We start from the raw sequence: 12854 nt of genomic DNA, 5'->3' as shown, positions 1-12854 counted from the left end.
TCCTCCAAAGCTCCCATCAATATCCTCTGCAACCTGTCACTCCATTGATTTTCCAACTTTCAGACTCCTCAGCATTATCATAACGATAATAGCTATTGGACACTTACCTGCTAATTCATTCATAATCATAACGTTGTTAAGATTATTAGAAACAGCAAATTTACAGAAAGTCCCTCATTTTTTTTTAGCAATTAGTTCAGCATCCCAGTCAGCCACTGAAGTCCTGGGGTCTGACTATTTCAGTGCAATGAGATCCAGGAATCTTAAGATTCCTTTCTGAAAAGGTTCAGTGTGCTGGCACTTACCTGCCAGGGGTTTAGCATGATTATTYAGAATAAACCAGAGCTACCTCTGGGCAATCTCCAAGGCTTTGCCTCTGCCTTAATCCAACCCCTCCTGGCCTCTCCCAGCACCTGAGCCTCTCTGGCCATGGCTCCCTGCACACACACTTCTCCARTGGTTTTCCCATTTTGTCACTTCTTCTCTCTGATGGAAATTTTCTACCAGTGAYGCCATAAAAACATTGGAATTGACTTAGTCTGATGAAATCCTGATGGCAAAATGGGCCAGGTTTTCAGGCAAAGCATGAAGATAAACAGACACAAAATAATCAGCATAAAAAATGGTGCTTTCCATTCCAGTCTGATAAAGTTTGCAAATAAACATGTCRAATGCTCAGCACAGAAAACACCTGCACACAACCAGGAGCAGGAACACACCTGGCTTTTTGTGGAATTTACCTTAGAGCATCGCAACAGCTCTAAAATATACGACAGAAATCACTCCATGACTGGATATAACAAATCATACATCAAACATGTGCAAAATGAAACCACAATGAGAAGTTAATGTGACAAGATTAGAGTTCTCTCCRCCTTTTTTTTTCTTTTATCCTCCATGGATTCTCCCCATGTTTTCCCTCATTTAAGCTAACAAACCTCACCTTTAAAAACACTCTGAGTGTATTTTTTATCTCCTCCCTTGCTGAAACTGAAGCCTGTGGTGATGTGGAAAGAAGTGGTGATCATTAATTCACTGCCCCCAAACAGAAGGATTTATCATCACCTTTGGATAAAGTGACATATTAGAGGGAGAGGGAGGGTGTGTGTGTGTGTTTATGAACACACACACACACACACACACACATATGGTAACAACTGGTTTTTCACTTTCAAAACTATTTGCTTTGAGACTGGAACATTCTGATCCTGGCAAAATGACGCAATTTATTAGTGGCAAGAAGTGACTCAGTGCCTTGCACTATTTCAGAAGGCCAGAAGAGAGGACTGCTAACTCTGCTATTTCCAATTCGCACACACTTCCAAATTCAAACTTTATTATGGAAAAAWGAGAGAAAAAATAGAAGTACAATGGAAAAAACCTTCAAAATAAACTCGTAAAAAAGTACAAAGAACACTACACAGCTTTCAATTTGTTCTTCTTAAAAAGACCAGGAATGAGAAAAAATATGTACCTGACCAACTGTTTATTCTAATTAGCTCTGCTTTTAAAAAAAGATCACGAAACATCAAAAGAAAAGTTTACAAAAYGTCTCCAGTTTCTTTTCCATCCATAGCTCTTTTAAAAAGCCAGAAAAAGATCAATTTAACCTAACTGTACACCCATGTTCCACACAGTCATTTCCCTCAGATATTTTATCTGAGCACCAGTAAGAATAAAGCAGCTGTGCCTGAAAACTGCACTGCATCACTGGCAGGGCACAACTGTATCAGGGCAAAAGGGACATCCCAAAGGCTACTCTAGATTTGCAAAATCAAATATGGGAAGCTTTGCCCAGTCTTCAGTTCACTTTATTGCTAATCCTATTTCTCCGTACCCATAAAGAGCAACACTTCCATCTGGTTTAACAAACCCTCAGAGGAAATTTTACTTATTTTATGGATATATGAAAAATACAGATAAATTGATATACGAAAGCTGTTTGATACAGTGGACACAACATTGCAGAGGACTCATCTTCCATTTTCAGCAACATTTGCATACACTGAAGTGCAATTTATTTCTCCTCCCAGTTCGCTTATCCCCGAAGTAGAACTCCTCATACCTACCCACTTGGAAAAGACGGCTTGAAAAAAATGTTAGAAAAGCACTTGTCTTGATTTGACACTCCAGCTRCACCAGCCAAGCCTTCTAATGCAGCTCCCAGGCACAAGAAGGTAGTTTTCATAAAACAGTTTATGACTGGTTTGTGAAGTGAAATGGGCCATGTTAAATACAAGCAGTTTTAGCTGAACAGCTATACATAAATAGAGGATTGTAAAAGYTCATTAAGAAGAACATGATTTTCCATCCCTAAAATCTGAAGATTTTTAGCACAGGTTTAGCCTTAAAATTATTAAAACATTTGGAATCTTGTTTATTAAAAAAGAAAAAAAAAAGAGAGAGAGAGAGAGAGCTTAACATTTGACATTTATTAGAGAACACAATAATGTCATACTGYGTCTGTGTCATACTGAGATTCTCTGCCCTTATGCACACAATAACACAGAGACACCAGCATAACAGCCAGAGAGGTAGGAGACTCCTTTCCTATCTTTGTAACAAGAACTGAAAAAATCACCTAAGCATTTCTTTGACAGCTATTTCCAAAACTGCCATTTTAATGTGGATTTTGGAATCCAGAAGAGATGGTTCGTCTTTTGAAGCCAGAGTAGGCTACATAATCCTATAATTTCATGCAGGGTAGTTTCTGAGTTCACAACAGTGTCAATGTCATATGCAAGCTGTACTACAACAAAACTCCCTGTAATCATGTTTGGTAACTGTTTATGAAAAAAAGAGAAAACAAAGCGTGCCTAGAGAGAAGGAAAAATTAAGAGTAAGATGATTAAGAGAGAGATGGAAAAAACCCCAAACCTAAGGCTTGGGGGRAAAAAAGAGAGGATTATTGTTTTATTTAAATGATCCCCTGTATTGTAAAGAGATTGCAATCAGAAATCTGCCACTTATCCAACAAATTAGCCTGACTTTCAAAGGCATCCTTTAGCAGATGTGYGCCTTGGAGTAATCAGTGCACCCATTACGGGGAAAGCCATTCATCGCAGGAAGCAGGATTAGACTGAATCAAGGAAACAAAATCAACTCTCCCTCAAAAAAAAAACCAAAAAAAAACCAACCAAACAAAAAAGAAACCTAATTAAAATCAGGCAATGTATTCTTTCAGACAAAAGTGTTTTCAACCTGAAACATCATCAGGTATGAAAGGTTGAGCATAACTGGAAGAGAAGAATTAAGGGATTTTTATTCTTTTTTTTCCTACCCTAAGCCTGAAGGTTTGTGAGTAAGCTGACATACTGCCCAGAAGAGACAAGGAGCATGCTATATGTCACCTTCAGTATCAGCCTCCCTCCATAAACACACAAATTCATTGCACAATGTAAAAACTTGGTTTCTCATCAGCCAGAGAGGTTTCCTCTCCAGATCTGCCATCAGCTTTGGCACATCACACCCTCTCCTGCCTCTCCTTTCCCCAGGGTAAGTCACAGGCTCAGAGCTGTCTGGGCCTTATAAATGTGCTTGGTGATCCACACATTCACACACACACCCCGGACAAAATAGAACAGCAGCAGGGGAAAGGGCTGGAAATTTGGCCATAGGCTCTAGAGGTTGTGGGCCATATCTTGGCCAGTGACCACAAATCCTTCATGGTTTACAACCACCACCAAAGCTTCCCAGCACGTACCCCTCAACCCACAAGATTACCGGCTCCAAGGCCATGAATGTGAGGGAAAACATTATTATTATGCCTACTAACATAGGAAAGGTCTTCCTTTCATGCTCTGAAGCACTTGGGGCCCACAGAGTAATGTCCAGGACAKTACCCTTTCATCAACCCCCTCTGCTTGTCTTCAGCTCCCTAAAACTGATCCAGGGAATAAGAAATAACAGACAAGAAATGCAAAAGCACTCATTGACACAGGCAGAGGGGAAAAAACTAAAACAAAACAAAACTATCAGGGATACACTTTTGATTGTAGTCAAATTCATCATTGTTGGACTAATATCTAAGAAAAAACTAATGGGAAATGCCCCTCTCTCCCCTTCTAAACTGCAGCACTGATTCCCCACAGAACCTGACCAGGTCACTTAACCTCTCCCTTTGTTTTAATCAGCTGTAATGGGAGGATGAAGATCCACATCACTTGAAGCCTGAAGAAGTTTCTTCAAATATRGAAGATGCTTTGATGAGTAAATAAGCAACAGAAACAATACAAAGCACAAATACACAGTAATAAACCAGCTATTATAAACCAAAATATTTCTCTTTAAGAAAAAAGCAAAGACAAGATTTAAAGGTCAGATTTCTAAGAGGCAGAAAAAGAAGAGAGATCAGATTTTACCATATCCAATTAAATATGAGATGCTCTGCAAATGAAGTTCACTGAACAGCAGGTTTACATACAAAGAAGAAACATTGTTCCAAAAATGCAGTTTTACAAGAAATGTACATTTATAGCAGTGTTCCAATCTTTCAGATTCTTTAAGGTTTTAATTCTAGTTATGTATATGTTTATTACAGTTTATGTAATATATAGGCTTTTCGGGTCATTCCTACGAATTCTTTGGGATTATTTGCTCAAGCATTCATCAAAGGCAGGTACTGAACATGGGAACCCCTCTCCTGCATGTCAAATATGTCCTAAAAATCCTAAAGGGTTTAGCACAGACATACAAATACATAGGAGAATGTAATCAGAGTTTTTGCACATTTGACACAGCTCGGAAACGATCACTTCTTGTTTCAGCTGTTTTCTGTTCCTTCCATTTACCCAGTGRATGTCCTGCCTTCCCAGCTTGTAGCTTCTCTGGTTAAAGAATGAATCCCAGGCATTCTCTGCTCCAGAAACCTACACACTCCGCTTTAATTCAGCAATACATTTGAATGGAAGGATGAGCACCACTGGATGAACATCTTGTCTACTTTACAGGGTAATTTTGGTGCTTCTGAAAACATTAAAGAGCAGAGCCATGATCTCAACAGTTACGGTAGGATAGTCTTTTTCCCTGACTCGAACCAGATGAAATGCATCCATAGTCAATACATTTAATTCTTTGCATGGCTGCCATTTACTTGTGATTTACAATGCTGGTCATTCAACCATCAGCCACAGACATTCACAGAACATCCAGCGTCTTCAATAACACATGGAACAGCTCTACTGACCTCAAACTCCATGGAATCTATTGCACTAAACAAGACTGGAAGCAAGGGAAAACCTGGAGAAATGCAGGCAGAAGCACTTAAATTTACTGTTCATTCAGAGATTAATGAATTCCAAAATTCACTTATCTGGAGTGTACCCCTGCAATCAACTCTACCCTGCACACACGATGATGTGCTCACCCTAAAGCTTGGCTCCAGAACACTTTGCTTATTCATTAACATATTGCACTCCTTATCTTTAAAGTATATACACTGCAATCTCACCTGATCCCAGGAGTAAATTTTACACATTATTATGATTATTTCAGTTTCTCAGTCCAAGTTAAGATGGAGATTTCATAGTCTCAGATGCATTCTTGCCCCTGCCAACCGGTGTCTAAAGCATCATCTAGCAATCTTAAAATGATGACACTCCAACCTATTCCTAACTTCTCACCTAAGAATGAAGCAGCAAAAGGTCTGGACAAGAGCCCACCTAATTTGCTACCACCAAGCCCTGTATCAGGAAAAAAAAGCCCTTTTTTTTGGTTCTGTTCACTCCCTTAATGGCTCTCATTAATTGCCAGGGTCCACCTTTCAAGTGAGCAGCTCTGGTGTTTAACAACACACACAATTAGCTGGCCCTGTTACTGTTTATCTCGGAGGCAGGCACGGAAATTTCCAAGTGCGTGGTGTCTGCTGTGCCCATTAGAAGGAAAAGCGAGGACATTAGTCTTTGTGACATATGGTATTCAGATGCACCCCACTGACACAGAACATAAATGGCCTCGGGGCACTGATGGCGAACACGTAACTTCTGAAGCCATCGTGGTCCAACTGTCCACCAATTTATCACTGTCTTACAAAAGCCATGTGTATTCACTCACTCCTGTTAACCATCTTTTCAAAGGGGGATGGCATGTCACTACAAAAAGGGACAGTCAATAAARCTGTCAGTGCACTCCAAAGCTTTTTTCCATGCTGAGTGCTGTGCTGTGCACTGAGATAGGTGGGAATTGGCAGAAGAAATTCTGTGTGCCTGCCTCTCTCTGTCCCCACACTCAAAAGCACGTCTGGGAGCAAATATTGGAAAAAAAAAAACCAACTTCATTGTATGCAAAAAAAAAGGAAAAACAAAAGCCAAATGAAATTCTTACCTCACATTTTGCCTCCACACTTTGCAAATTCTCTCAAACTCCTTGTAATAATGCAAATGAAAATAGATGCAAATGCAAGCAGAGGAGCCAGTAAATAATTGACTGTCTGATTACCGTTGTCTGCTCCTATGCAGAGCTCATTTGGTAATTATGAACAACTGAAAACAAGCTATATAGCTCTATGAATGCATTTAAAATCAACACATTGGGGGAGGGGGGATACATTGCATCACATTTTCTGCACCATTGTTCCTTTTAACTCTTATTTTGAGTTTAATAGAGACTCAAAGTCAGAGATTAATATTTTGGCTACTACACTTAAGAAATATGAAAATCCTGCTGTTAGATTCTGGCATGGCTTGTATTTCTTGCTTACCTCAATCTGTAACTTAAGCCCAATTTCCTTCCAGCTGCGTACAAATATTAGTGTAGTTGACACAGGAGAATGACACATGTCCAGCTCCAAAAGCTGCTTAAAAGATGCATTAAGCATTGCCCCTAAATCAAAACAATCTCTCTTACTAAGACAGGGTGGGCCTGTATTTCCAGACCCATTGATCCTGGCCTTCAAAAGGTACCAGAGCTCTGCAAAGGAATGGAAGAAGGGTCCCCAAGATCCAATTTCTGAATACAGCTGGGTATTTTTAATACTAGTTTGTAAGGACAAAGGAGAACTAGGTTAATACCAATATAGAATAGAATAACAGGATTTTTTAAATCCCCTTAGGCCAATAAAGAGCTGTCACTAGGAACGGAAAAAAAAAAGAAACATTCCAGTTGAAACATCTTTCCTCCCATGCTTGGTGCTTATGCAAGATGTAGTATATATTACCATTTTTAAAAATAGAGTAGTTAGGATCCTGCCTGTTTCTTTCCAGCTACCCCAAGCCCCAGTCTCACACAAGGAGGTAAAAATTCATAAATTATTCCATAACCAGTCCACCAAGCCATTTTGTTAGAGAGGCTGAAGGGCCAAGAATGCTGCTCTAAGTGTCAAACAGCAAATATGATAATAAAAAATAATTCTTGTTACTTCTGTGGTAGTATTTTAACATCAGGCAAAAACAATGGAGTGGAACCCTGTTCTTGACCATGAGTTTATACAAGAGGGAAAAGTAAACAAACAAACAAGCAAATCTGGAAGTTAAATACCAAACACTGGAAGTAATGAAAAAAACAAGTTCAGCTGAAATTCATATATACAGAGGAAAAGAAAAGTTCTTTTGAAAATATCATACATAAACAGATTTAGATTTAGAAAACCAGGCAAATTTYTAGCATTCAAATTCTCTCTGCTTCTCTTAGACTGAACCTGAAGAGCTGATGAGAACTGAAAAGCCCGATTTAGGAAAAAGACTACGTMAGGTACAAGCACACAAGTATTCATTTGTGCTGGTTAATGCAATTGCTTGAATAGCCAAACAGAGGACATCATAGCCAGAACTGGGAACAATTGCTTCTGCTGCAAGTTGTAAAGACTGTCCCAAATTCCCACTGCAATTAGCACTGGCACAGACAACCAAACCCTTGGTGATAACAATATCCCCCAGGTAACTGAGAGGCTGCAATGACAGCTTCTACAACGTGTTTTTTTTCCAACTGTTGTCCTCTCCACCAGAGGATGGCATCTTACAAGCACCTGATGTTCAATTTTCAACAGCACTGTCTGATTGCCACACCATAAAGCAGTACCTGTCCATATCCCTGCATTCAACAGTCTACTCAATACAGATTTCAGTGATGTTCAAAGCCAGAAGAACACTTTATTTTCCCTGGAAGTTCCACAAACAATTTTACTGTACTTCCTATTTACAGGCATCATTCTGTCAGAGGAGGAGGAAGTGAGAGGGGGAAGAGAGGAGGTAAGGAACCTTTCCCTTTAGTAGGCCACTGGAATTTATTTAAAATCCCATAAAATAGCACAGATTTTGTTATACATTTAAATTAAAATGTCTTTACATTTGTTTAAAGCAAGTCTGAACTTCAAGCATGGGAACATTTCTTCTACAAATCTGGCCTCACCTTGTCCAATAAATGACCATGGGGACCATTACAATATTATAGTCTGGAGGTAATTCAAGCATTTTCACAACCTGTGGACAAATCGTGGTTTGTTGAAGGCCTTMTTCACGCATCAGAAAGCATCTGGAAGTAGCATTCCCAATTACCTAGAAGACAAGGTCTTATCTTCTGAAAATAGGTAAATTACCAACTCRAAAGGGTTGTTTTTTTACAAAAAGAGATGTCGCTCAAGCTTCTAATTATTTGAAGAACCTTAGAGTATCAGGTAGATGAAGCTGCATGTGGTCACCACACAGTGGAACTGCAGCTGACATGGGGATAACCTTTTCCTCATGGAGAAATGGAAAGCACATGTGTCCTTCCAGAACTCCACATTTGGTCACATTTTACAATGCCAAGTGCAAAAAATACAACTGCAAACGGTTTGTTTGCTGACAAATCGGTACCAAAGCCCTGGAAAATTCTACAAATAGTGGCAAGGAATTTTGCGCTAAATAATATGTCTGTGGCGGAGATGAATCCAGTTCAAGGGTGATTAGAAGCAGGAAGTAATAAAGAAAGAGAGTCAGCATCAGACACAGTAGAAAGTCTTTAACACCTAATTATCATAACTATAAACAGCAGGAAAAAAAATTGAATTTATTGAAATCATGCTAGCACTGCATGCATCCCATCTAGGTATTTTTTTTTTTCTATGAAATCCCTTAGCATATCAACCAACTTAAAGGAATCACTAATAAATTTTACTATTCCTCTTGGAGTTATATGAAAGCATTTTACAGCAGAAACAATTAGATATTGATATTAATATTGATTTGACATGATAAAATTAGTGAGTATTCATTACTTAATTTCAAGACAGCAAAATGAAGGGAAACAAATATTACAAACTATCATTAATAAATTCTCAGTGTGAGCCAGATTTTGAAGTTCCACCTTCTCCTCATGAAGAGGGGGAGTCCTAAAAATGTCAGAACTCCAATCCTAACTTCACCTGCCATTATGGTTACAGCAGGGTCAAGTGGAAACGAATGTTCCCTTATCACCCTAAACTGCACATTAGTATAAAAATTACATTAGAAGACAAGACCTGTGAAAATATGCTCCGATGACATTAGGCCAAGCCATCACCTAACAAAATGAGGAGTGGAAGAGTTCAGAGAGCCTTTTTGTATCAGCCTGAGGAAATTACATTTACAGAGAAGGGATCCTTTAGGTAAAAACTGATGCTTTAGGACTGAAGAAAGTGTGGGTATGTTGTTTATAACATTCAGGTGACAGAAAAGCTCCTATGTACTTTTGTGCATCTTGCTCAAAAGGTGCCTTCATAAAGCACTTGCACTTCCTTAGCTTCCAGCCRTGAAAACCAAGACATAAATCCAGTTTCCAGCAAAGAAGTCAGCAAGCCTCTTTATTACCAATAAAATGGCTAGTAGCAACCATATAAACATATTTCTAAATTATTTCCTGATTTAAGTCAAGTGCTGTAAACTAGTTAGCTTGATGGTAATTATTCAGTCCTGAAATCTATTTTTGCCTTGCTGAAAAAATAAAGCTGGAGTTAAAAAAAAAAACCAAAATCTTAAATCCCAGCCTTGCAATAAATGTGGATTTATTTTCTATTATATCATAKTGGGGTTTACTGGTGCAAGTACCACCAGAAGAAAACACTCAAGTGTTTTTGTACTTGACTCACAGGCAACTGTAGTACAGGCAGGACTAGCAGCATTAATTTAAAGTGGCCCAACACTTTCCATAATGCAGCTCATCTTAAGTTGCATCTGCAGTGATTGGTTCTTCATTTTGTGCCTGAGATTATGGATAAGGGTTGAATGCTCGCTGGGCAGAAGACAGAGAAATTRCACATTTTTCTACCCCAGTGAAAAATAAATTCTGCATTTTTTAAAGTTTTACTTCAAATCATGAATTTCACAGTTTGGGGGGTGATACAGTACCGAAGATATCATTTGCTGTCCCTCTCACAAGCTCCCCAAAAATGGCCAAGCTGTAAGACAACGAAAGCAGAGCCTTGGATGCCTTAAGCCCTGCAACTCCTGCCCTCCCAGGAAGCTGCCTGAGACAGCAACAACCAGCAGAACGGGCTTCTCTAGCTTGCCTGGCAGAAGTCTGCATTCACTGTTTAGGTACCTTTGATGCCCAAATGAAGCTATAGTCTCATTTTAGTTCCACACCAAACCTGCAAAATATATCATTAATAAACACCTATGAAATTCAGTTTTGACAGCAAGGGAACATTTACACAAACTTGGGATGGCCACACAAATCAATTTAGGAGTTAGTGCAGAAAGCATGTTGGGATTTCAAGACATCAGGATATCCAAACTCTCTCTTCTGCTTGCTGCATGACCTCAGACAAGTAATGCTGCTCATGCACTCATACTTCTGTTCCTTACAATTTCCTGCTATGAAAGGATAGTAAATCAGATGTCACAATTTAGGTAGAAATCAAAATGCATGTGAAAAGGGGACACACATGAGAAAGTGAGGGAATCAAGGTTCTTATGGTTGAAGTCACCAGGTRGAAATTAATCACATTTAAAATGGGGCTGGCTGTACCATATTCAATAGCATACAGACCCCACCTTGCATACATGTCAGAATCCCTTCGAGTGACAGAAATTTTACAGCCCTACAYCTTTTCCTTTGGGCAGCTGATTATTTCTTCTGACATTCACACAGTCCTCTTTCCCTTTTGTGCTGAGGAAGAGGCACCTGTGTTTCTTTCTCCAGTCATTTATAATATTCAGATTCTGCTTTTGAACTTTCCTTTGCCCTAGTTTCTTGTCATCACTGCTTAGTTATCAGCACGGGGAAGCGAGCAAGTTGCTTTCTCTCTTCCCTCAGGCAATACCATTGCTGCGTTTTGATTTGCGTCACAGAGACAAAAAAAGTAGAACAGCTGCAGCCCTTAATTGCAGAAACCACGTATGCGAGGCGAAGCTGCAGCTTCACTGCTGCTCTTTCAGCTAGAAAAATTATTAAAGGCCCTCTCCTGCTTCCCCAGAAACACGTTTCCCAGCAATAYACAACTTTCAGGCACTGAAATATGGTAAAAAAAATTTAAATTAAAAAAATCCAAAACATCAATAGTTTAAAGTAGAATAAAGACAGTTTCAGAAACAGACTCCTGTACCAGGTACATCACCTGAGTGCTTCCCACCAGTGTGCTAAGGGAACAAACCCATCACTGCTTGTCCCTTTTCTCCAGGGACATCCTTGGAGAGGAGAGATGGGCACAGGCAATTTATTCTCCTTGCTAAGGTGGGTCGCTGTAGTGGGAAGGGCCAGGGACCTGCATCAGTGATTAGGTGCAGGCAGCACATTTTTGTCAATAAACACCGCATCTAAGAGTCACGTCTGGCATTTGCACTGAGGGGAAGACCAGCAGGCTTGGCAACACATCCCAGGCTCCTGGGCACATCTTTCCCCAGATTCGAGCCCTAACTCCCTTTCACACATCCTCTTTACACATCTGTAGGTGCACTCCCACARCAAAACAGAGTGGCTTTCATTACCTGGGCACAGAACTGAGGAGCTTGACTTGCTGGGAATTCCAAAACAGTGAAAGCTGGTCACCATGGTCCAGCCCTGGCCAGGAAAACAATGACAGTGGCCAGACCAATACTGATTTGGACTAGAAAATACACACACAAGTTTATTACCTTCAGCTTCACCATATAATACTTTTTTTCCTAATGAAACACTTTCTTGCAGATATATAGCCCCTCTGTCTCTTTTTGAGGTTTTCATGAAGATGTTCATTTCTTTGTATACTGTCCAAGTTACCAGATGGTCCCAGAAAGTATTTTAAGATGTAGTTTGTTTACCCATAGAGCATTAAGAAGAAAACTTTATACTGAGAAGGATCATCATCTAATGATAATGATCTTTTGCTTCTAAGAAAAGACCAACTCTGCAATGGATAATGTGCTAATACAATAATATTTTAGAAAAACGAGTAAGGATAATGGGTTGGATGGTGGAAATATGAAGCGTAGAAAGAACACAACACACTAAGAGTGAACCATCAATTAGAATCCTAAATAATGTAATGATTAATTAAGAAAGCTTCCAGTACCTCAAGGCCTTAGCAAATCACTACAYAAATTCACATGCAGAATCCTTTCAGACTGTGCACTCAAAACTTACACCKGCAGTAGCCATGTGCTGGTGATGCAACAGCTGGATAAATCTACTCCCCCACCCAACCTCCAGCAGCTGACTCAAGAACAGCAAGGAGCATGAGAAACTTTTCATTATACTGTAATCATATGCRTGTTACTGATGCTTACACAGCCCTGCTTTCATGAGGAAAAAAAGCCTAAAATAAAAATGTCCCGACTTAAAAGAGTGCCCTGTTCTAGTGGTATTTACACTGCTGCAGAAGCATAAGGTTTGGATTACTAATGTGGACTGTTCACCACCAAATTCCCATGAAAACGCAAGTGGTAAAAGGTTGTGCTTGCTTTAACTTCTTGAGCAAAAGGTAA

At 39.5% G+C, this 12854-nt stretch overlaps 1 protein-coding gene across 1 annotated transcript in view; it reads right to left on the bottom strand.

Moving 5' to 3' along the window:
* The window catches only part of PDE3A (phosphodiesterase 3A), a 209819-nt gene that overhangs the window by 148163 nt on the left and 48802 nt on the right, over positions 1 to 12854 (bottom strand). The gene's annotated exons all lie outside the window — the stretch shown is intronic.

The sequence above is a fragment of the Malurus melanocephalus genome, unplaced genomic scaffold, assembly GCF_030028575.1.
Source record: "Malurus melanocephalus ecotype Western Australia unplaced genomic scaffold, MMel_1.1 scaffold_112, whole genome shotgun sequence".
NCBI classification, from domain to species: Eukaryota; Metazoa; Chordata; class Aves; order Passeriformes; family Maluridae; genus Malurus; species Malurus melanocephalus.
The sequence above is the reverse complement of the archived record's forward strand: the minus strand, read 5'-3'. Positions and strand labels throughout refer to the sequence as shown.